This window comes from Sphaerodactylus townsendi, linkage group LG02 (assembly GCF_021028975.2).
Source record: "Sphaerodactylus townsendi isolate TG3544 linkage group LG02, MPM_Stown_v2.3, whole genome shotgun sequence".
Taxonomy (NCBI): domain Eukaryota; kingdom Metazoa; phylum Chordata; class Lepidosauria; order Squamata; family Sphaerodactylidae; genus Sphaerodactylus; species Sphaerodactylus townsendi.
The window spans coordinates 11858680-11880219 of NC_059426.1; the positions used below are offsets into that span (position 1 = coordinate 11858680).

General features: G+C 45.8%; 1 protein-coding gene across 10 annotated transcripts in view; it reads left to right on the plus strand.

The window, feature by feature from the left end:
* Nucleotides 1-21540, plus strand: part of MAP2 (microtubule associated protein 2) — a 385117-nt gene that overhangs the window by 310876 nt on the left and 52701 nt on the right. The window lies entirely within an intron of this gene.

Here is a 21540-nt window from a genome sequence, read left to right on the forward strand (position 1 = left end):
GTCCTCAGAGCCCTGTGAGCAACGGCAGAGGAGGCGACCAACCAGTTTACCAGAGAGGGGGCACAGAACCAGATGGGGCAAGCTGGTCTCAATGAAAAGCGTTCTCAGGAGCCAGATTGAAGCAACCCAGCTGTATGGGATTTACACTGGTGGGTGGGTATTTGGTATCTAAGAGGCTGTGGTGTGGTGGCAACAGTGTGTTTTGAGTCTGAAGTCACTGATGAACCCTTGTTTTGACTGTGGTGTGTACTTCTGACACGGCTTTGCTACATTTCTCTGTATCCGGTGCTTTGATATCCTGGTGTGAATTAAACTACTGATTTGACTGTAGACTGCTTCCAATGTTGATCGGGGAATGTCTTCCTAGGATACTCCCCTCCCTCTTTTCTGTTTGGGGTGAAGGAAGAGGGTAAGTCGGAGAAAGGGATGTGTGATAGTCAGTGTTGCGTATTCTATACTTTAAAAACAACCATCCACTTTAAATATTTGTTTTTAAAAAAGGGTCTGGATGCCGTTGACCACTGACCACTGGAGAAAATTGTTTTCCGCCTGACTGAACTAGGCACAATAAACAGTCAACATAACAATACAAACCTGTACAACTGCATACAATGCAAGCGCAGAACACAGGAAGTACATTAATAAGAAGGCATTTGAAGTCATTGTTTCTCACCTACTGTCAGAGGTAGAGGGCGGCCCACATTCTTCCAATCAGTCAGTATTTGATGCGTGTCTCTCCTGTTTCACAAACGGGTCAATCTTGGCTTGTTAACTGTAAAAAAGCACAGGACTTTTCCAGGGGGGGGGGGCAGTTGAAAAGTCTATCTGCTAATAAATGTTGACATTCTAACCATTTTGTATTGAGCTCTCTTCAGAAAACAGCAGTCTTCTGGATTGGTAGCAGCTGACAGTTTTGCAACACGAAGCTCATGCATACAAGCTGTAATGAATTTGTGCTTTAACTTCACAAGATCAGGTGTTTCTGGGTCCAGGTTCATGAGGTGTCTTTTTGTTTAGGGGCACCCAACCCTTACGGAGAACCACGATCAGTTCCTCGTTGCAGAACCCCAGTAGCCTTCGTCCCTAGCGCTCAGCAAAGCCCCAAATCATCAAGGAAGTGGAACACGAGCTTAAATCAAGAGCGGTTCCTGAACGTCTCCAGTCACATGTCCAGCCCCAAATCTGCTGTGTCCAATGGGATTCATTTTGCATGACTAAAGCTAAGCATGTACAGAAAGTCAGCAAATAGCTCAAGAGGGTGGGGATTTCTTGTTGGTTATTTGTGTTGTTTTACACTTTGTCAGTCATACCTCCACTGACACGAGGCTGGAATACTGAAAGGACTTCCTTACAGCAAGCAGGGGCAGGATTTCCTCCACATTATGAGCATCAAGTCTGGTGGTGTTCAGTCGCTGATTGGGTTTTGTTTATTCCCCTATCATAAGAACATAAGAACATAAGAACAAGCCGGCTGGATCAGACCAAAGTCCATCTAGTCCAGCTCTCTGCTACTCACAGTGGCCCACCAGGTGCTTTTGGGAGCTCACATGTAGGATGTGAAAGCAATGGCCTTCTGCGGCTGTTGCTCCCGATCACCTGGTCTGTTAAGGCATTTGCAATCTCAGATCAAGGAGGATCAAGATTGGTACCCATTAATCGACTTCTCCCCCATAAATCTGTCCAAGCCCCTTTTAAAGCTATCCAGGTTAGTGGCCATCACCACCTCCTGTGGCAGCATATTCCAAACACCAATCACACGTTGCGTGAAGAAGTGTTTCCTTTTATTAGTTCTAATTCTTCCCCCCAGCATTTTCAATGTATGCCCCCTGGTTCTAGTATTGTGAGAAAGAGAGAAAAATTTCTCTCTGTCAACATTTTCTACCCCATGCATAATTGTATAGACGTCAATCATATCCCCCCTCAGCCGCCTCCTCTCCAAACTAAAGAGTCCCAAACGCTGCTGCCTCTCCTCATAGGGAAGGTGCTCCAGTCCCTCAATCATCCTTGTTGCCCTTCTCTGCACTTTTTCTATCTCCTCAATATCCTTTTTGAGATGCGGCGACCAGAACTGGACACAGTACTCCAAGTGCGGTCGCACCACTGCTTTATATAAGGGCATGACAATCTTTGCAGTTTTATTATCACTGCAACAAAGTACTGAGAAAAGCCCTGCTAATGTTTTTTTTAAGTTGTCACCCCTAGAGTGACCATCTCAAAGGTGGAAGTGACTTTCCAATACAAATCACTCAGCCCAAAACCATCCTAGAAAAATTCCATGCATTTTCTGCCTCCATGCACTCTTCATGCTCTGTTTCAGTGTTTCGTGTCTGTGTCCACCATTTGACACAGAGTTTTAAGCTTGCTGAAGTCCTCAGCGGTGTCACGCAGGGAAAAGAAGAAACATATTCTACATAGTTCCAAATATCAGTGGCGTAGCACCAACAAGGCAGGGGGGCACAACTCGCCAGGCACATGCCTGTGCAAGGGCGTGGCTGGGGCATGGAGGGGGTGGGGCAGGCGAGGGCATGGCGGGGGGAGGACACAGGCATGCCCCGGGCGCAGTTCCCCCTCACTCCGCCCCTGCCAAATATTCAAGGGGCTTTTTAGTGACCAATGGTTATCTTTGACTGTCTGCATATCTGAAATTTTCATCCTCTACTGATAATGATCCTTTCTTATAAACAGTACTCATAGAGGAAGTTCATCTGAGTCGAACGGATAAAAACTGTGTGTCGGTCACTTGGGTAATTCAAGCCTTGCTGGATATACTTGTAAAAAATGTAAACAGTTACAGTGGAAAAATCATGATCCGCTCTGGCGCCGGGATAGTCCTTATCCGGTTTATGTCAGGATGGATGTGATTTAGCCAAAAAGCTAAGGATGTTCATTCCAGAACTCTCAATCGATGATTTGAGCATTTTCTGAAATTAGACTCTTAGAAATTAGTGAGATTTCTGAGTGTGTGACTGTAAATACATCAGCCCTAGTGTGTAGTATGAAACAGGATACTTGTTATCTTATATTAATTTTATATTAATTTTTGCTCCCAAAGATGTGCTATGTCCTATTTTTAGGGGATGACTTATTTTTAGGGGATGACTTATCCAAAGAACCCTTTCCCCCTTCCAAGGTACCCGCCATCTATATTCCATTAACAGCCTGGGCAGATAATATGGCCTTGTAGTGGCTCCTATAAAGTCTAGTGACCGTACCCTCCTCATCCCTTCAGGCAGTCGGTTCTTCCACGTGAGAGGTGGAGATGGCACAAGCTGTGGTTGATGCCAAGCAGGCTATCTCAAGTAGCAGTGGGTGTGAACAAGATCTTGGAGTACAGCTAGAAAATAACTTCAATATGAGCAGCTGCTGTGATGCAGCCACAAAAAAGGCAAATGCAATCTTAGAGCATATCAGCAGAGGCTTACCATCCGAATCACAAGATGACATAGTCGCACAGCACACTGCATTGGTCAGGCCCTACCTGGGGCATTGTGTGCAGTTCTGGGGGGTTCACTTCAAAAAGGATGAGGACAGAACGGAGTGGGTGCAGAGGAGAGCAGTGAGGTTGATTAAGGGCCTGAAGGCCCAGCCCTGCAAGGAAAGACTGAGGAACTTGGAGATGTTTCATCTGGAGAAGAGGAGGTTGAGGCAAGACACGATTGCTCCCTTTAAGCCACAGGTGTCAAACTCACAGTCCTCCAGATGTTATGGACTGTAGTTCCCATCATCGGCAGGGGATTATGGGAACTGTAGTCCATAACATCTGGAGGGCCGTGAGTTTGACACCTATGCTTTAAGCGTTTGAAGGGCTGTCACTTAGAGGAGGGCAGGGAGCTGTTCCTGTTGGCAGCAGAGAGGACTCACGATAATGGGTATAAATTACAGGGAGAAGGGTTCTAACTGGATACTAGGAAGATAAATTGTCAGGAAGAGTTGTGTAACAGTAGAATCGGCTGCCTAGAGAGGTGGTGAGCTCTCCCTCACTGGCAACCTTTAAACTGCGACTGGACAAACACTTGTCTGGGATTCTCTAGGCCAGTGGTGGCGAACCTTTGGGACTCCAGATGTTATGGACTACAATTCCCATCAGCCCCTGCCAGCATGGCCAATTGACCATGCTAGCAGGGGCTGATGGGAATTGTCGTCCATAACATCTGGAGTGCCAAAGGTTCGCCACCACAGCTCTAGGCTAATCCTCCATGAAGCGGAGCATTGAACTAGATGGCCTGCATGGCCCCTTCCAACTCTGTGATTCTAAGTGGGAGGGACATCCATTGGGTAATGTCCAGAGGACCATCAGTGACACACGGGGAGGAAATGGTGCTTTAAATATGTGGGCACCAGGCCATGGAAAGCTTTTATCGTAACTAATACCTTGTGTTAGACTCAGAAACAACCTGGCAACCAAGATAGCTGATTTAAGATAGGCAAGATGTGTTCCTGCCAGCCAAGTCACCATTGGGCTGCTGCTTCTGGGCAGCCTTCCAGGGCAGCCCAATGCAGAGTATGCTACAGTAGTCTAGCCCCAAATTTACAGCAGCATGAGTCAGGAAGTCCAAATCAAGCTGAGCCTAAGAAGGCCAAGAGCCAGCAACCTAGATGCAATGATAGAAGGCTCTCAGTCACTACTCTTAATTGCTTTTCGAGCAGCATGGTTGGGTCTGTGAGAACTCCCAAGTTCTTCAGATGCCAACACTCAATCAACACACAAGAAGATCCACTTGCTCTAAAGCATAGGTGTCAAACTCGCCGGCCTCCAGATGTTATGGCCTGCAGTTCCCTTACCATCATCTAAAGATCAGACTGTACGACCAGGAATACCAATCTCTCCTGAGTGCTGCACAAAGCTCCTGTTCCCCTCTATACTTTGGGATCACACCCCTGAAATCTAGCCCTGCTGTATATTTAGAACAACACTTGTTAATTATATAAAGTGCAGATGAACGGGCTCGCGATGAAGCAAGAGCAAAGTGTGCAACTCATTCCCCTCTGTCTATCTTCAAGGTCGTTTCCTTAACATCCCGCAAAGTGAGTGTTGTTGCCGGTACTGTCCCAACGCTATGGACTCAGTCCCTCATATCCTGCTTTACTGTTCGAGGTATAATGATATTAGAACCGATCTGGGAGCTTTACTACCTCTAGAATTGATGTTTCTCTCAGACAAACTAAAAATGTCTAAGCTATTGAACAGTCCTAAAGTAGACATTTCTGAAGCAGTTGCTACATTTTTAATCCATGTTCTACGTGATATATAACAATGATCCTGTTTTTGTATTTGGAATGTATGGTGCTTCTGGTTTATGCCTAATAAAGGTTTTTGGATTGGATTGGATTGGATTGGCCTACAGTTCCCATCATCCCCTGCCAGCATGATGCTGGCAGGGGATGATGGGAACTGTAGTCCATAACATCTGGAAAGCCGCGAGTTTGATACCTGTGCTCTAAAGCATTCCACTCCTTATTACATGCACAGTGATGGTTTTTGACCCTAGCCTAGGCTTTTTGACAACCAAAGGGGATCTCCTGTTTATATCACCGCCAAGGAAGTCAAATGGTCCAACCTGCTGCTGGGCTTCCTTTGAAGCATCCAAAAGCCACTCCTTTAATTTCTGGCCTGACTGTGGAATCCCGCCGGTTTTGAGGCGTGTAAGTCCAGCGATTCATCTTGATTAAGGCAGCCCCTAAATAAAGTGAATGAGTAAATAAATTACATCGTTGCCAGATGGAAATAAGGAGGTGACTGGTTAAATTGGCTTCACCAGGCACCTGTTTGGGAAATAAGGAAACATAAGAACAGTCTTCCACATACAGAACCTACATCTTACTGTTGGGGGCTTGCTTGTGTCAATTGAACTTTTTTGTGACTAGTGGCGTATTTGCCTTGATGTTCGCTTTTACAAGAGCAATGCACATTTCTGGCTACCCTGCTGTCTCTAATGTGCTTTTTTAACATTTTCGCACAATATCCCAAAGTTGCTGTTCTGATGTTCCTTTTTCACTTTGACACTGGCTTCCAGACGCCTGTGGTTAACATTACGCCGATTGTTCGCTTGGCTTTCATTTTTGCATAAAATGACCGCAGATTGGTTTCCAAGGGAGTGAAGGCTTTCAAATGCCAAATCTGTTTAACAGTCAGCTAATTGTTCTGGGTGGCGGCATTTCAAAGACACGAAACATCTCCAGGTCATTCTGACTTAGTAGATCAAGTTGTTTGCCACGCTGCCCCCAGTAATTAACCCATATTTTGGTCTGGATGGATCCAAGGCGAACTCAGTAGAAGTCTTTGCACATTTGTGAGTATATTGTTGGAGTTGGCGCAAAACAAGGGAAAGTTAGATTTGCCTAATTTGAGAGGAGCATCGAAGAATCCTTCCTGTTTAAGGCAGAGCTTTCCCTTGGTTTGAAACGTGGAGTGAATCGAGGCGCTCCAAAGGGCCTTTCAATTGCCTGTGCAATCCCCTTCCTTCCCCCACAGCCGGTCGACAGCCTTCACCTCGTCAGCAGGTTGTGTAGCCGCAAATAGGAGGGAGATTTCCTTCAGTCGTCCTGTGGTGGAAATCACCAAGTAGTAGATATGACGAAGATAGATGTGGCCAGCCATGCAGCAAATACAAATCAGAGCGAGTGAGGGAGAGAGGTTTGACTTACAGACCTCTTTCCGCGGAGAGACGGTTCTTGCGACGGTGGGTGCGTCGTTCTGTCTCGATAGCAGCCTTCCTCTCCCCCCACAAAAATATAAAAAAGAATGAGCGGACCCGTTTTTACTACCATGGGAGGTAAGAAACCTCATTTGATTTTATTAGAGCTGTGTTAGATATCGGGAAAAAAATGGGGTCAGGTTTTCGTTGACCAACTTTTTCCCTTTAGCAGTGTCAGCTCCGTGTAATCGGGGGGAGGGGGAGGGGGTGCGTTATGTCTTGAACAGACATTTCCCCTCACCTTTTATCTACAAGAGACTCCATAAAATAAAGCTCGTAAAGATACCTGTTTTCTCTATGAATTCAAATATTAAAAATCTGGAGGGAAAGAAGGCAGCCCCGCTTCACGGATAAATTATGCATTTCTGAGGAGGATTTTGGAAGCTGGGGTGGTGTTATGAATTAGCAAGAGCTAAATTGGCAAGAGCTAAGAAACATTTTGAGATCTGTATTGTTCTGCAGTAGGTTTCCAACAGCGGGAACAGAATCATTCGTAGTGTAAAAATAGTTATCCACCAGGGCGTGCTCCTCCGAATGGCTGTCAGATCAGACCTAATTCACGTCAAAGGGTCTTCCTAAATCACAGTTTAAAAAGCAATCCCCAAAGCCTCCTCGGGTTGTGCCAGCATTTGCTTTTGTTTTAAATATTAAATGATTGTGAAAGAGCACCTGCTGCGGCAGCCCAGACGGTTGTAAAATATGCATTCCAAGTGTTCCAAATGTAGCCCATTTCAAAAGTATTATGGCAATTTAGTGGTTCGATTAAGATTCCTCTGGTGGGGGGGGGGGGTGTCTTAACATCAGCACAGTCCTGAACCTAATTTGAGGATGAAAATGTAACTACATTTTCCCAGGAGCAAACCTCATGGAATAAAATTGGACTGCCTGCCAAGTAGTCCAGTTTGGGACTGCTCCCTTGGGTTGCTTAAGATAATGCAGGGCCTCCACTCGCAGGGCCTCCACTCCCGCAGGGCCTCCACTCGGGCCAGGGCCTTCTCAGCCTTGGCCCCTGCCTGGTGGAACACTCTTCCTCCAGCTGTCTGGGCCCTGCGGGATCTTGGTGAATTCCGCAGGGCCTGTAAGACTGAGTTGTTCCACCGGGCTTTCGGAGTGTCCAGCCGCTGATCAAGGTGCCCCTTCTATTCCTCTGGTTCAGAGTCCCCCTGTCATCTAGGGGACTTATTCTTGTCCTGTTTCCCCCTCTTTGGGAGGGTTTAATTGGGGTTATTGCTGACGCCATTTTTATTGAATCTACCACTGTGTTTTAAAATTTTAAATTTAAATCTAAATTTTAATTTAAGGGGGTTTTTGTCTGTATATTTTGTATGTGGAATCTGTGTTGTGCACCGTTCAGAGCCCTTCGGGGGTTGGGCGGTATAAAAATCCCATAAATACATACATACATACATACATACATACATACATACATACATACATACATACATACATACATACATACATAACTCTTGAGCCCCACGGGTAGAAAGTGGCTGACATTCTGTCCAGCCAACTCTGTTCCAGTGTTAATTTTGCTTCTGTTCCATTCCATTGTATCTCACGTAGGGCCTACACATGGCCAGTGCCTGGGGTATTTGGGGGCAGGGGCAGGGCTTACTTGATAACCTATGTCCCTTCAGCCCAAATTATGCCCTTCAGTGGGAGTGGACAGCATTTTGTCCTTTATGCCTGCACAGCCGTAGCATGGAGTAGCAGCCCTCAAACAGAGAGACTTCAAAGGGAGATTTCAACACAAGATTGCTGTGCTTGAGTCCATTCACAAGTTCAGAACAACGGACCGCCCAAGGATGAATAGGGACACAGGATTCTTATCCCACTCACCTTCTAACTGGGATATAAGGACTGAGAGATTTCCATTCCTTCTTCTACCTTTTGACACTTGAAAGCTTGTACCCTGGAAACATTTACTTTTTCATTCATTTATTCATGGGAAGCCCAATCTGGATTGGGAAGGGGGGCAGAATGGCCATAGGAGGCAACATGGCCTGGCGCCAAGGTGTGTGTCTTCCCAGCCACTGGGGAACAAATAGGGAAGTCAGCGGGCGCTGTGGAGCTCCGTGGTGCCCCTTCCAGAGCTGTGTTGGCCTAACTTGTAAGATAGCCGACTGGGGTCATCCCAGGGGCATTCCTGGAGGCAGAGCCAACACTAGTTGGCAACCATTGGTCTTTCACCCCAGGAAGATGGACTTACACCACCCTTTGGGGAGGCATAACTCTATTTTCCCCTATGGAGGGCTTTCATGTGACAGGGAGGCTTTTTGTTTCTACTACCTCCCCATGCCACCTGAAAGCCCTCCAGAGGTGGTGGGGCAGCACAGGATTGGCCCCATCCCAGGCTTCCTCTAAGATTTGGATTGCGCTGTCACTCATTTATTTCCATTTCTGAGTTGGCCTTCCCCATATGGACTCAGGATGTTATACAATGCCAGTATCAAGTAAAATATAATACAAATTCAGACAGGGTAATTGAAAGACTGTATCACCAAACCTGGGTCATTCTGATCTAAAGGGAAATAAAAGGACAAGGGAAAGGAGGAGGGGGAGGAGGAGGAGGAGGGGGAGGAGGAGGAGGAGGAGGAGGAGGAAGAAGAAGAAGAAGAAGAAGAAGAAGAAGAAGAAGAAGAAGAAGAAGAAGAAGAAGAAGAAGAAGAAGAAGAGAGAGTTCGATTTATATCCCCACTTTCTCTCCTGTATGGGGACTTAAAGGGGCTTACAAACTCCTTTCCCTTCCTCCCCTCACAACAAACACCCTGTGAGGTAGGTGGGGCTGAGAGAGAAGAACTGTGACTAGCCCAAGGTCACCCAGCTGGCGTGTGTGGGAGTGCACAGGCTAATCTGAATTCCCCAGATAAGCCTCCACAGCTCAGGCGGCAGAGCGGGGAATCAAACCTAGTTCCTCCAGATTAGAGTACACCTGCTCTTAACCACTACGCCACTGCTGCTCCCTGGAAGGAAGAGAGCAATGGGAAGATGGGAGAGTAGGCCCAGCAGATAGAATACCATTGCTGGCCTCATCCATAAGCTTGGAGAAATAGTTCTGTCTTGCAGGCCCTGTGGATCTGGACCAGATCCTTCAGGGTCCTGGTCTCATTGGACAGAGCATCGCACCAGGTTGGAGCCAGGACTGAAAAGGCCCTGGGCCTTGTCGAGGACAACTGGACCACTTTCGGGTTAGAGATCACCAATAAGTTGTTGTTTGTGGAGCGTGAAGCTCTTTGGGGAGCATATTTGGTGAGGCGGTCCCACAGAAACCTTGTCAGTCTCCAAAGTGCTACTGGGCTCGAATTTAGTTTGGCTTTCCGTTGAGCCTGCAGTTAATCCCGGTTCTAGGCCAGGCCACATGGCTTCCATAGCATGGGCTGTGAATCTGCATCATGTGCACATGGGGGGGGGGGCAGGAAATGTAGAGATGGTGCATTTTGCACAAAGAAAGAGCCCTGTGCGCAAGCAGTCATGGGTGAGAACAAAGGTCACCGCCTATTGCTGACATTGTGGTGCTCAGAATCCTTGCAGGTGCTCTGCCAAAGACAAGCGACTGAGATCCGCCGCTCGTTTCACCGGAGATGCTACAACACTGCCCCCGTGTGCAGGTAAGCAAAGGAAGAGGATCCCATGCCTCAAACTCTGACTTCTGCAAGCGACCCTCCCCTCCCCTGGAAACGGGGGACAATAGTCAACAAATGAACATGTACCTACTACTATGTTTCCCCGAAAATAAGACAGTGCCTTATATTAATTTTTGCTCCCCAAGATGTGCTATGTCTTATTTTCAGGGGATGTGTTATTTTTCTGTGTTCTGTTCGTCAGGCATGCTTCCGAACAAAAACTTTGCTACGTCTTACTTTCGGGGGATGCCTTATATTTCGCACTGCAGCAAAACCTCTACTGCGTCTTATTTTCAAAGGATGCCTTATATTCGGGGAAACAGGGTATGCATTGGTTCACCAACTCAAATAGCTGGTGGGGTCTCCTTCAGAGGGGCGTGGGGTGAGGGGGCTACAGTAGAGAAGGGAGGGTTTCGGAGATACACAAGCACAACATTGTTTTGACAACACCGTGATGTCATGCTAGAGCAGTCCCACATACCAGAGGGGAAATGGGGAGTCCAACCACATGACTGAGGGAGCACCTGCCACTCCTGTTGCTCCCGCCGACCAAACATTCATGATGCTTTTTGTCTTGCAAGGTCACATCCCCATCGAGAAGCCCCAGTAGAAACTTCAGGTGGGTTTCCAGTAGAGCTTCTCGGAACTGATAGGTAAGTGTCTGTCTGTTGACCACACTGTTTCCTCTGACAGGTGAATCCTAAAAGGTGGAACCCTCGGGGAGGAGTACAGGATTTGGAAGCGTACCTAGATGGGGCCACTGTGTCAATCTGTAGCGCAGGCCACGTGCACAGTACTTGAACCACATGCTCACCCACCTCACAGGGTGTTTGTTGTGAGGGGGGAAGGGCAAGGAGATTGTCAGCCCCTTTGAGTCTCCTGCAGGAGAGAAAGGGGGGATATAAGTCCAAACTTTTCTTCTTCTTCTTCTTCTTCTTCTTCTTCTTCTTTGTTTCTACTGCTGAATGTTGCTCGTGGCTTATGTTTCTATTGGCACTTTTCAGGAGTCATCTATCAGAAGGCCAGAAGAGACACCATTCGCAGTGCGGCGCCAACTGTTTGCCGAGCCTACGAAATTACCAACAACTGCAGTGGTCAATGCACGTCTAGCTGCTCCAGCGTGGGGTTGCCAACATTATTCTAGCCTGGCTCCTGTGCTGTTGCAGACAGCCGTTGGAATGGTTCAGGTGTATCAATCGCAAACATGCTGCGATAGCGAGAGTTCTTCTGAAATTTCCACTGTCCTGCCGTGCATCTTTCAAAGGCTAAACGAAGACAGCCAGTCGTCCCATCCATCTGTTCTGATGCTGTTCAATAAACGTTGGTGTTGTTTCACAACGATGTCTCTGCTTTAATGGGGTTTGGGAGATAGATGCTCCCCCTTTTGCTCGGCATGGGACTCACACTGGAAGGAGATCAGATGGTCTCCCACTGTTGGTAACGTTGTGTTTTAATTCAGTACCTGAAAGGTCAAAAAAATGTATACAGGGCCAACAAGTATAAAAATATCAAAATATGCCTGTAATTATTACAAATTAAAATCACTGGGATATGTTAAGGACCCATAACAGCCTACATTACAAATGCTGGATTGCACATTGCTGGGGAAAAGAAGATCTGGAACTAATGGACTGGGGGTAAACAAAATGGGGACAAAGACTTTTAGATGAAAAATTCACTGAATGGGCAGTCAAATAAGGGAAGAAATATCACAGATACATCCTGTCACATCTAGTTGGGCCTTGGGTAATAGCAGTTGTGTCAAGAGAGTCACCTCCATGTGAAATAATTTTCAAAGCTTTCTTATTTATTTAGATTGCAGTTAGATAGTGGCTTCCCCCACACTGATTTCATAAACTGTTGGCAACTGGAGAGCTACCTGGAAGCTTTTTTTTTTTAAAAAAAAAGAACCACTATAAAAAGCTTTCCAGAGTGCCGTCCGTTGGTTTTGTTTGAAAGGAAAGGGAAATCTCTCTTTTACTCTGCATTTTGGCCTTCGCCAAACAGTCTGCCTTTTCGAATTTATCTTATTTGCCCGTGCAGAATGGTCGCAGGAACGTATTATGGCCCATTTGCCTTTGACACGTATACATAAAATGTCATTAACTGAATTGCATCTTTTTGCTTGATTTACTTGTTATAAGCCCTTGAATTCATTTGCATTGCTCAAACAGCCAATTTCCCTTATTCTTCTGATAGGCCCAGTGAAGTGTCAACTGATGCATTAACTTTACAGTGCATTATTTGTATTCCATTTATGTCTTTACACTGAGCTCAACATGGCTAGTGCCCATCCCATAATGATGTGTTGGTCTCCGTGTATCTAGGCATGCTTCCATCCTGTCTTGTCTTGCCTCTGTCTGTCTGTCTGTCTGTCTGTCTGTCTGTCTGTCTGTCTGTCTGTCTGTCTGTCTGTCTGTCCATCCACGTTCTTCCTGCCATTTCTTCCTGTGTGTCTATCTGTAGATGTAGGAGCTGAGGATGAGTTGGGACCTCTCGAGTCCACGACCACAGGGGTGAGGCATAAGTTCTTCACCCCCTCCATTTCAATCTCTGTGCCCGATGACGAGCCATACAATTCGGACCACGAATATTCTGAGCACCTTTGGTTCAGCTTTGAGTGGACGGATGCTGGAACCCCACCTGGGGCCACAGCCCAGAGTGCGGGCACCTTGTCGGGCCGTGATGAAGGTGAACCAAGCATAGTCCCTCTCTTCCTCCTCTCCTCCACCCTGGCATGCCCCATTCATTTTGTCATTTGTGTCTACAGCTGCCGAGTCTCAGTGTATACATGACGGGTGGAGGAAGTTCTCAGGCTAGAATCAAAGGAGCAGGATATTTTCGGCCAGGCTTAAGAGGCTTTATCATTTGTGCAAAACACCCCTGTCCATCTGGTTGTAGCCAAAAACACAGGCAGTGGGACTTTTCCGCTGGCCATCCTTTGCCAACCAGGCCAGAACTGAACTGAAACCTTTAATGGCATTCAAATAGCAACAATAATATATGCTTTAAAACAGTACACATTTATAAAAGAACATATAACAAAATAGAGATCAATATTAAATAATCCTCTAACACCGTGGTGGCGGACCTTTGGCACTCCAGATGTTAAGGACTACAATTCTCATCAGCCCCTGCCAGCATGGCCAATTGGCCATGCTGGCACCTGGGGCCACAGCCCAGAGTGCGGGCACCTTGTCGGGCCGTGATGAAGGTGAACCAAGCATAGTCCCTCTCTTCCTCCTCTCCTCCACCCTGGCATGCCCCATTCATTTTGTCATTTGTGTCTACAGCTGCCGAGTCTCAGTGTATACATGACGGGTGGAGGAAGTCCTCAGGCTAGAATCAAAGGAGCAGGATATTTTCGGCCAGGCTTAAGAGGCTTTATCATTTGTGCAAAACACCCCTGTCCATCTGGTTGTAGCCAAAAACACAGGCAGTGGGACTTTTCCGCTGGCCATCCTTTGCCAACCAGGCCAGAACTGAACTGAAACCTTTAATGGCATTCAAATAGCAACAATAATATATGCTTTAAAACAGTACACATTTATAAAAGAACATATAACAAAATAGAGATCAATATTAAATAATCCTCTAACACCGTGGTGGCGGACCTTTGGCACTCCAGATGTTAAGGACTACAATTCTCATCAGCCCCTGCCAGCATGGCCAATTGGCCATGCTGGCAGGGGCTGATGGGAATTGTAGTCCATAACATCTGGAGTACCAAAGGTTCGCCACCACTGCCTAACTTGATGGTTTAAAAACTGAATAAAATGTATTCAAAAGTTACGTTCAAAGCGCCTTGCAATTACAATGCAGAGGAACCGGGCAGTCAACTCTAAGACTTCTCCTGAGCCATTGTCCAGAAGGAAGAGGGTTTTATAGCCAACCAGCCTTCACTATCTGATCTCTCAAGCATCACCCTTTAGCGCTCCATCCCAACCCGACCCTTTTTAAATAAGAATCTTTCTTTATTTTACGACTCTAAATAACAGATGCATAGATTTTTTTAAAAAAAATCCCAATCTAGCCCCCTCCCCCCCACAGTAGCAACACTAAATGAAAAGAAGAAAACACACACCCACACACAAACACCTATACATATACACATATACACACATATACACACATATTCCAGCTACCTCACGAAGGACCCAAACATAATCCTAACTTCGTGCTTATAATTATCTACATTTTTTTCACGTTTAGTCCTTCTTATAAAGCTGTCTTCCCTCGATACGCTGTTTTCATTTAAGTCTCGAATCCTGCCGTTGTTTCTCTGTTTGGATATATTTTCAATAAGTAGTCCGCCAAGGATTTCCACTCTTTCGGAAAACTGTCCGTGCTCTTGTCTCTAATCACTGCTGTCAGCCTTGCCATCTCTGGGTACTCTGTAACTTTCAAGATCCAGTCTTGTTTCGTTGGAATTTTACTGTCCCTCTATTTGTATGCACATAGAGTCCTTGCTGCAGTTGTATACATAAAAAGTGTTCTATATTGATTGACCCTACCCTTTGAGCCTCAAGAGAACTGGTTGCTTCATTCATGTGTTTTGTCTCCATCCTTTGGGAAGAAGGACATGTGGGAAGAGAGGAATCAGCAGTGGCGAAGCTACCAGGGGACAGAGGGGGTGCACCACGCACCGGGCGCATGGCTTTGGGTCACGTGGTAGGCAGAGAATCCCCCCAACCCCTTCCCCCGCGACACCCCCCACACACACACACACACACACTTACTTTAGCAAACCGAGCAGGCTAGAGAACAGGTTTGGCTCTGTTCCCTTCCAGGCTGGTTGCAAGGGACCTGGTGGGAACTACATTTCCCAGGAGACCCTGTGATGATCTTGATATACCCCTTCCCCCAAGCCTCGTAAGCTGGATATATGGATGTAGCAATGCAACATGATAATATCCGTGGATTTATCTTTCACGAAGGCATAGGTGTGAACCTGCTTCTTTCACAAAGGCATCGGTGTGAACCACTATGAGGAAAAATTCAGAGTTTTGTTGTTGTTTTGCACATATGATAATGCTTGTCTTGTTCATTGGGTTCATTTCTGAACTGGTGATCACAAAGATCCTTATGGGAAGGGGCCGTGGCTGAGTGGTTCAGTATCTGCTTTGCTGTCAGAAGATCCCAGGTTCGATTCTTGTCATCTCCAGTTAACAGAATGAGGCAGTAGGTAATACAGAAGACGATCTCCTGAGACCCTGGAAAGCTGCAGCCATTCTGAGTAGACCACACTGATTTGATGAACAATGCTCTGGTTCAGTAGAAGGGAGCATCACATATGTTCATATCTGTTATCCTCATGTTTGCCATTTCTGCTTCAATAAAATATTTCCCCTCTCCATTCTCCCTACCCTTTCCCTCAGGGTGAGTGGGCCATGATCATATGATGGACCCGCTTCCCCTATCCTCCTCCCTAACCCTCCCTCCCTAACCCTCTTCCCAGGGCCATGACCGGACGACAGGCCTCTGTCCCTCCCTCCCTCCCCCTCCCTCCCTCCCTCCCCCTCCCTAACCCTCCTCCTAAAGTGGGTGGGTCACGCCTGGTTGATGGGTCTGTTCTACCCTTCCCTCCTCCTCCCTAACCCTTCCTTCAGGATGGGTTAGGGGCTACAACCAAATGATAGGCCCTTTCCTTCTCTCTCTCTCTCTCTCTCTCTCACCCTCACCTCCCCCTCCCCCAGGGTGGGTGGATCATGACCAGGTGATGGGCCCCTTCCCCCCTCCCCTTCGTAACCCACCTCTGCAGGCTGGGTGGGCCATGATACTTGTGTGTCTGGTGCAATAATTGGTTCTGCAGGTAGATCCATGTATATGGAGAACACCACTCCCTGCTAGGGTGATCCCATCCACCTGACTGGAGAGACCAGGCCTGCAACCTCGTCCCTTTTCATGGGTGAGATCTCCTCCTTCTCTGATGCCAAGTTCACAAAACTTGTGGCACAGTGCAGACGCTCGCTTTTCCCAAACTTTCCCAAGATTGCAAAAGCATTGTATTAATCACGATGCAAAGAATGAAAGAAAGTAGGTTTTATTTTGTAGGCCTAAACAATGACTTGACTGCGACACCCCCCCAAAAAAACCCCAGACCTTATTCCATTTCTTTTTAGCATTGCCTGCTTACAGTTCCAGAGTATCACTCTTTGACACTACTGAATTCCTTACAGCCCCCCCCCAAAAAACCCAGACCTTATTCCATTTCTTTTTAGCATTGCCTGCTTACAGTTCCAGAGTATCACTCTTTGACACTACTGAATTCCTTACAGCCCCCCCCCAAAAAACCCAGACCTTATTCAATTTCTTTTTAGCACTGCCTGCTTACAGTTCCAGAGTATCACTCTTTGACACTACTGAATTCCTTACAGCCCTCCCCCCCCCTGAAAAAAATCTGGAGTTTAAATAACTTCACTGTGCATTGCTGAGCTGAATGGAAAGGTATTCTTTTTGAGACACAGCCCAGCGCTTCAAGTGGATTCTGAAGGCAAGGCACGCAGCGAGTTGGACCTGTTCACACGGCTGCCTCATTGTGCCAAATACCAACAAATGTGTTTATTTATTTATTGTTTGGCTTTGTATACCGCCCTAAGATGAGTAGAATGCGCAGTTTCTGTGGAGAGCTGGAAAATGTCCTATGTGGGTGTTCTGGTTACTGTGGATGTGTGTGTGTCGCTCCTGTTGTCTACCAGTCACGATGTTGCCTCATTTCTCCATCCTTTCCCCCCTTCTTCCTGCTACACCCAGAAGAAGAGGAAGAAGAGGAAACGGTAAAAGGTCCAGCGGAGGCTGAACCTGAGCTGCCTGTTCCCCTTGGTGAGGAACCCGAGGAAGCTTGAGCGAGCCAGCTGGGTACAATGCGGCAGGCGAGGGGAGCATAATTGATATCCCGACGCATTGTTCCACATCTACAAGAAGACACCGTATTGGAACACAACAGGGAGAATGTAATAGAGGAGGAACCTCCCCAAGGCCCAGAGCCTCAATCGGTTGAGGAAGGTGTGTCCTCCATAAGTCCGCTGCATGTGTCCGCTGCATCCGAGCCGCTCTTGAGCTTTCTCCTCTCTGGCCTCCCATGGATTTACCCTCATTGTTGATGCTGTTGTGGTTATGCTTGAAGAGGTACCTCTTGCATACGGGGCAAGCCGGTTGTGCATTTGCTTTCTGATGACGCTGTTTCCCACCACCGCAGCTGATGCCTGTCTCTTTTTGAAAAGAATTATTTTCTACCCGTTTTCTACAGCGTGCTATGCAGCCAAGCTGACCTACCGCAAAGCTTTCCCTCGCTTCCCATTTGCAGATGTGTTTGCCAGTCACATTGCTGATCAGTGTGTTGTTGTTTTCCTCGGTGTAGAGGTTCATCCGCTTTTCATGATTTGACCTTGACTATGACGTAGAGGCCGAAACTGTCCGAATGTGCCTTGTTTGCAGTGCGCAATGTGGTTCTGCTTATGCTTCCCGTGCTCTCTGGCTCCCGTTTCCTTAAGGCTGTGGCTGCGTACATCATATCCTCATTACTATATACATCTACTGCCTCTCTAGGAATGAACAGACATGATAAAGTCCAGAATAGAAACCAAGTTCTTGGTTCTGTCGAACGGAAACAAACATCTTGGTTTTGTTCAGGAGTTTATCACGTTTGTTCATTCCTAGTGACATTGTTGATGTACATTGTAATAAGTATTTATAACCTAATTTCACAGTGTTTTGGTTTTACTCTGTGTACACTGTGAGCCCCTTTGCTTGGTTACGTCATACCCTTACCATTCATTGCAGCTTACTATGACCCTCTTTAGCCGTGGCCTGAAATATTGAGTTTACAGCTACTTGATCCTTCTTACGAGTTGGTGACTCAAGTGGAAATCCCAAAGCAGGGTGAAAAATGACATGGATTCACGTGGTCTTCTGAAGATCATACTGAATGAAGAGCATGATTAAGCATGGAGGGGAAACTTATATGTTGCTGACTCGATCAATCACACTGAAACTTCTGCTTGGGTGAAAAATTAAATGTGCGCTTCTCGATTTGGGCTTTTCATGGTTGTTTGAACTCTCTTCAGCCAGATGGGCTGTGATCCAGAGGTCAGCGCTTGCAAGAATCATGTTTCTCTGCAAACGGACGCACTCGCCATTGCACAAATAATTGTATGAGAACTCCTCTTAAATTCTGTTACAGGTACTTTAATGAAGAGCATCATTAAATGGCAGACGAGGAAATCTTTTTTTGTTGGGAGGGGGGAAATCCTAACATCATACCCATTGATGGGGATTTAAAGTGACTCAAACTTCTGTATGAGAGAGTTATTGGCCACTTCCACACAAGTTATTGGCCATTTCCACACAACATTTGCAAAACATTGCCAAACTGCTTTCAGTCCTCCCTATTTGTCCGCACCTCACCCTCTTGAAATGTTTCCTGGCCGCCATTTTATGATTTTTCCCTTTTTATTTTTTCTTCTCTGTAGCTTCGATGCTCCAAAGCTTCATACTGTAATTCCCATATATTGTATCTTTGTGGCTTCAAAGATATTACCCCTCCCTATTTTTTTTTGAATGACAGAAGTAAACAGGTGAGATGATGGAGCCACCTCAGAAAAGGGCACTGAGGAAAATGTCCGGGGATAGCAGAATGGCTTGTACAACATTTTAAAGAGCTCCTCACAGCAAGTTTGCAAGATGTTTTCACAAAAATCCGGGATGCACATAAAAAGATTTTTAGGCTGGAAATAACATGTTTTGGGCTAAAAAAAACCATGTGGAACTCCTTGGGGGGAAATGTTTTATTTCCTGACTCAAAATGTTTTATTTTGGTTGTGTGAAAAGGGCCAATGACTCCGGCCCCTTCTGCACACGCAGAATCATGCAGTTTCAATCCACTTTCACAATGGTTTGCAAGTGGATTTTGCTATACTGAGCAGTAAAATCCAGCTGCAAAGTGCATTGAAAGTGGATTGAAAGTGCATTATTCTGCATGTGCGGAAGGGGCCTCAGGGAAAAGAGTTTTCATCATGGATGAAACTCTAAAAATGTCAAAAATTATAACCAGGGACAACAGCAATTTGGGGTTTTTTTTGTTATTTAAAAAAAAATCTGAGGTTAGAGTTTTCATATGGGAAAAAATTCCTAGAAACTCCCAGGATATAAGAGAGAAAGAGAAAGACTGGCGGAATTAAGAACAATATGGAAGGAATGGAGGGATCTTCTCCCTTTCAATGTGCTAAAACTCAAAGTTGTTCCATGAAGCTAACTGGCAAATATTTGTTAAAGTATGTTTAATCTTGCCTTCCCTTGCAGCTCAAGGTGATTACGTTCAGCTACAAAGAAAGTGAATGCATAATTATCCTAGAATACACAGTTTATGGAATTCACTATACAAGATGCTGATGGCTACTAAATTAGATGGGGGGGTTAGAAAAAGGCAGGTTTCTGGGGAACATCATAGGGCGTTTCCCCACTTACCTTTGCTGCGCGCTACTCTCAGTGTGCGGCATCTCTGGCGTGCGCCCGGGCATCCCCATGGTGCCATCAAAAGGTTACGGCCGAGGAAGCGTAGAGATGCGGCGCTGTAGCTGAGGAGTAGCGAGAGCGGCAGTATCGAGGCGACTCGCGTTATCGCCGCCCCTGTAGTGAAGAGTCCGGGGGGACCCAGCTGCTACGCCAGGAGGAGTATACGGGGCTTAAGGTAAGTGGGGAAAGGGCCGGAGTTACTAACCATGACAGACAAAAACTAAACCTTCATATCAAGAAGCAGAATTCCTCTGTTGTAAGACAGGAGGATTTCCTAGAAGCTCAACATTGATTAAATGGAGACTGTCATACTTTAGTCACATTATGAAAAGAAAAGATTGCCTGATTATATGTAGCGACCTGGAGTTCCTTGGTGGTCTCCCATCCAAATACTAACCAGAGCCGACCCTGCTTAGCTTTCAAGATAGTTAAATTACAGCTCGAAAATACGCCCAGTTGGGAAAGCTTCCAGAAGTAGCTCACTGTCATCTCTTGGAGTGCTGGACAGGAAGGGCATTGGCATTGGCCCAACAAGACTGTTCTTACATAGTTAGTTGTGCAACTTACTTTTTCTGATGTTGGGTTCCTTTGTTAGCTCTTGTAAAAGGAAAGCTGTTTCTCTGCCCAAGAGATCCTGCGGTTGTCCTTCCAAACAAATCCTCTGGATCACAGTCCACAGTATTTATTTCCAAGCCCACACAATGCAGTTTGTTCCTGGCCTTCTTCATCCTGTTTAAATTTGTGAATGTATGAGACTGTTATCAAATCAGTGCCGATCCTGCAAAATTAGTGGAAAGAAAGCCAAATGAAAAACTGTGAAACTGTGAAAAAGGTTTGACGCTTGATTTTTCCTCTCTTTTTAGGATTTTAACAATAATATGTACATGTTTTGCAGCCCAGTGCTATGTGTGTTTACTCTGATGTAAGCCTCACTGATTGTACTGGGGTTTACTCTCAAGTACGTGCATAAAGATAAGTAGCACTCATGATGTATCGTTTTGGGTTCCTTCAAAATTAATGAAAGGTACCGCAGACCCATTGTAGCATGATGTAGTAGATTGCATTTTGGTTGGCCCAGAAATTAAACGGAGGAATCAGAAATTTTATCAAGCACTTGCAAAATATTTAAGAAATGCGTTATTATTGAATAAGTTATATATATATTTTAAAAAATCACATTTTTTTTAAATCAGAAAACCAAAGACCTGGATCTTCTCAGCAATGGGCTAGACATCAAAGCTTGTACATATTTTCCTTTATAATCTGCATCTCAAAGAATGAGGAGTTCTGTATTCCATTCATCAAGTATAAGAACAGTTTCCTCACTAATCTGGGGGGAAGTGAGCAGGGTTTGAAATAAATAAAATATGACAATGGAAAAATATTTCCCCATAACAAGTGGGAATTGGTATATGTCCTGCTAGGTTACTGCTTCTTTGTTACCAGTCAAACATAAGGAATTGTGTCATCAATACTGTGAGAATACAATCCTTCTATTGCCTGTTGTAAAATGTACAATTAGATTTTTGTCGGACAGGTCTGGAATTTGTGTCAACCTCACTGGGCAAGAAAACAACACATAGGAAGTTGGGTTTGTCTCCAGTCTAATGATTGTGAAGAAATTGGCCTGTGACAAACGAGTATTATAATTTGCCATTGGGTCCTATTTGGGTTTATTTGTGTGGCACGCATTAATATAAGTCTTGTTC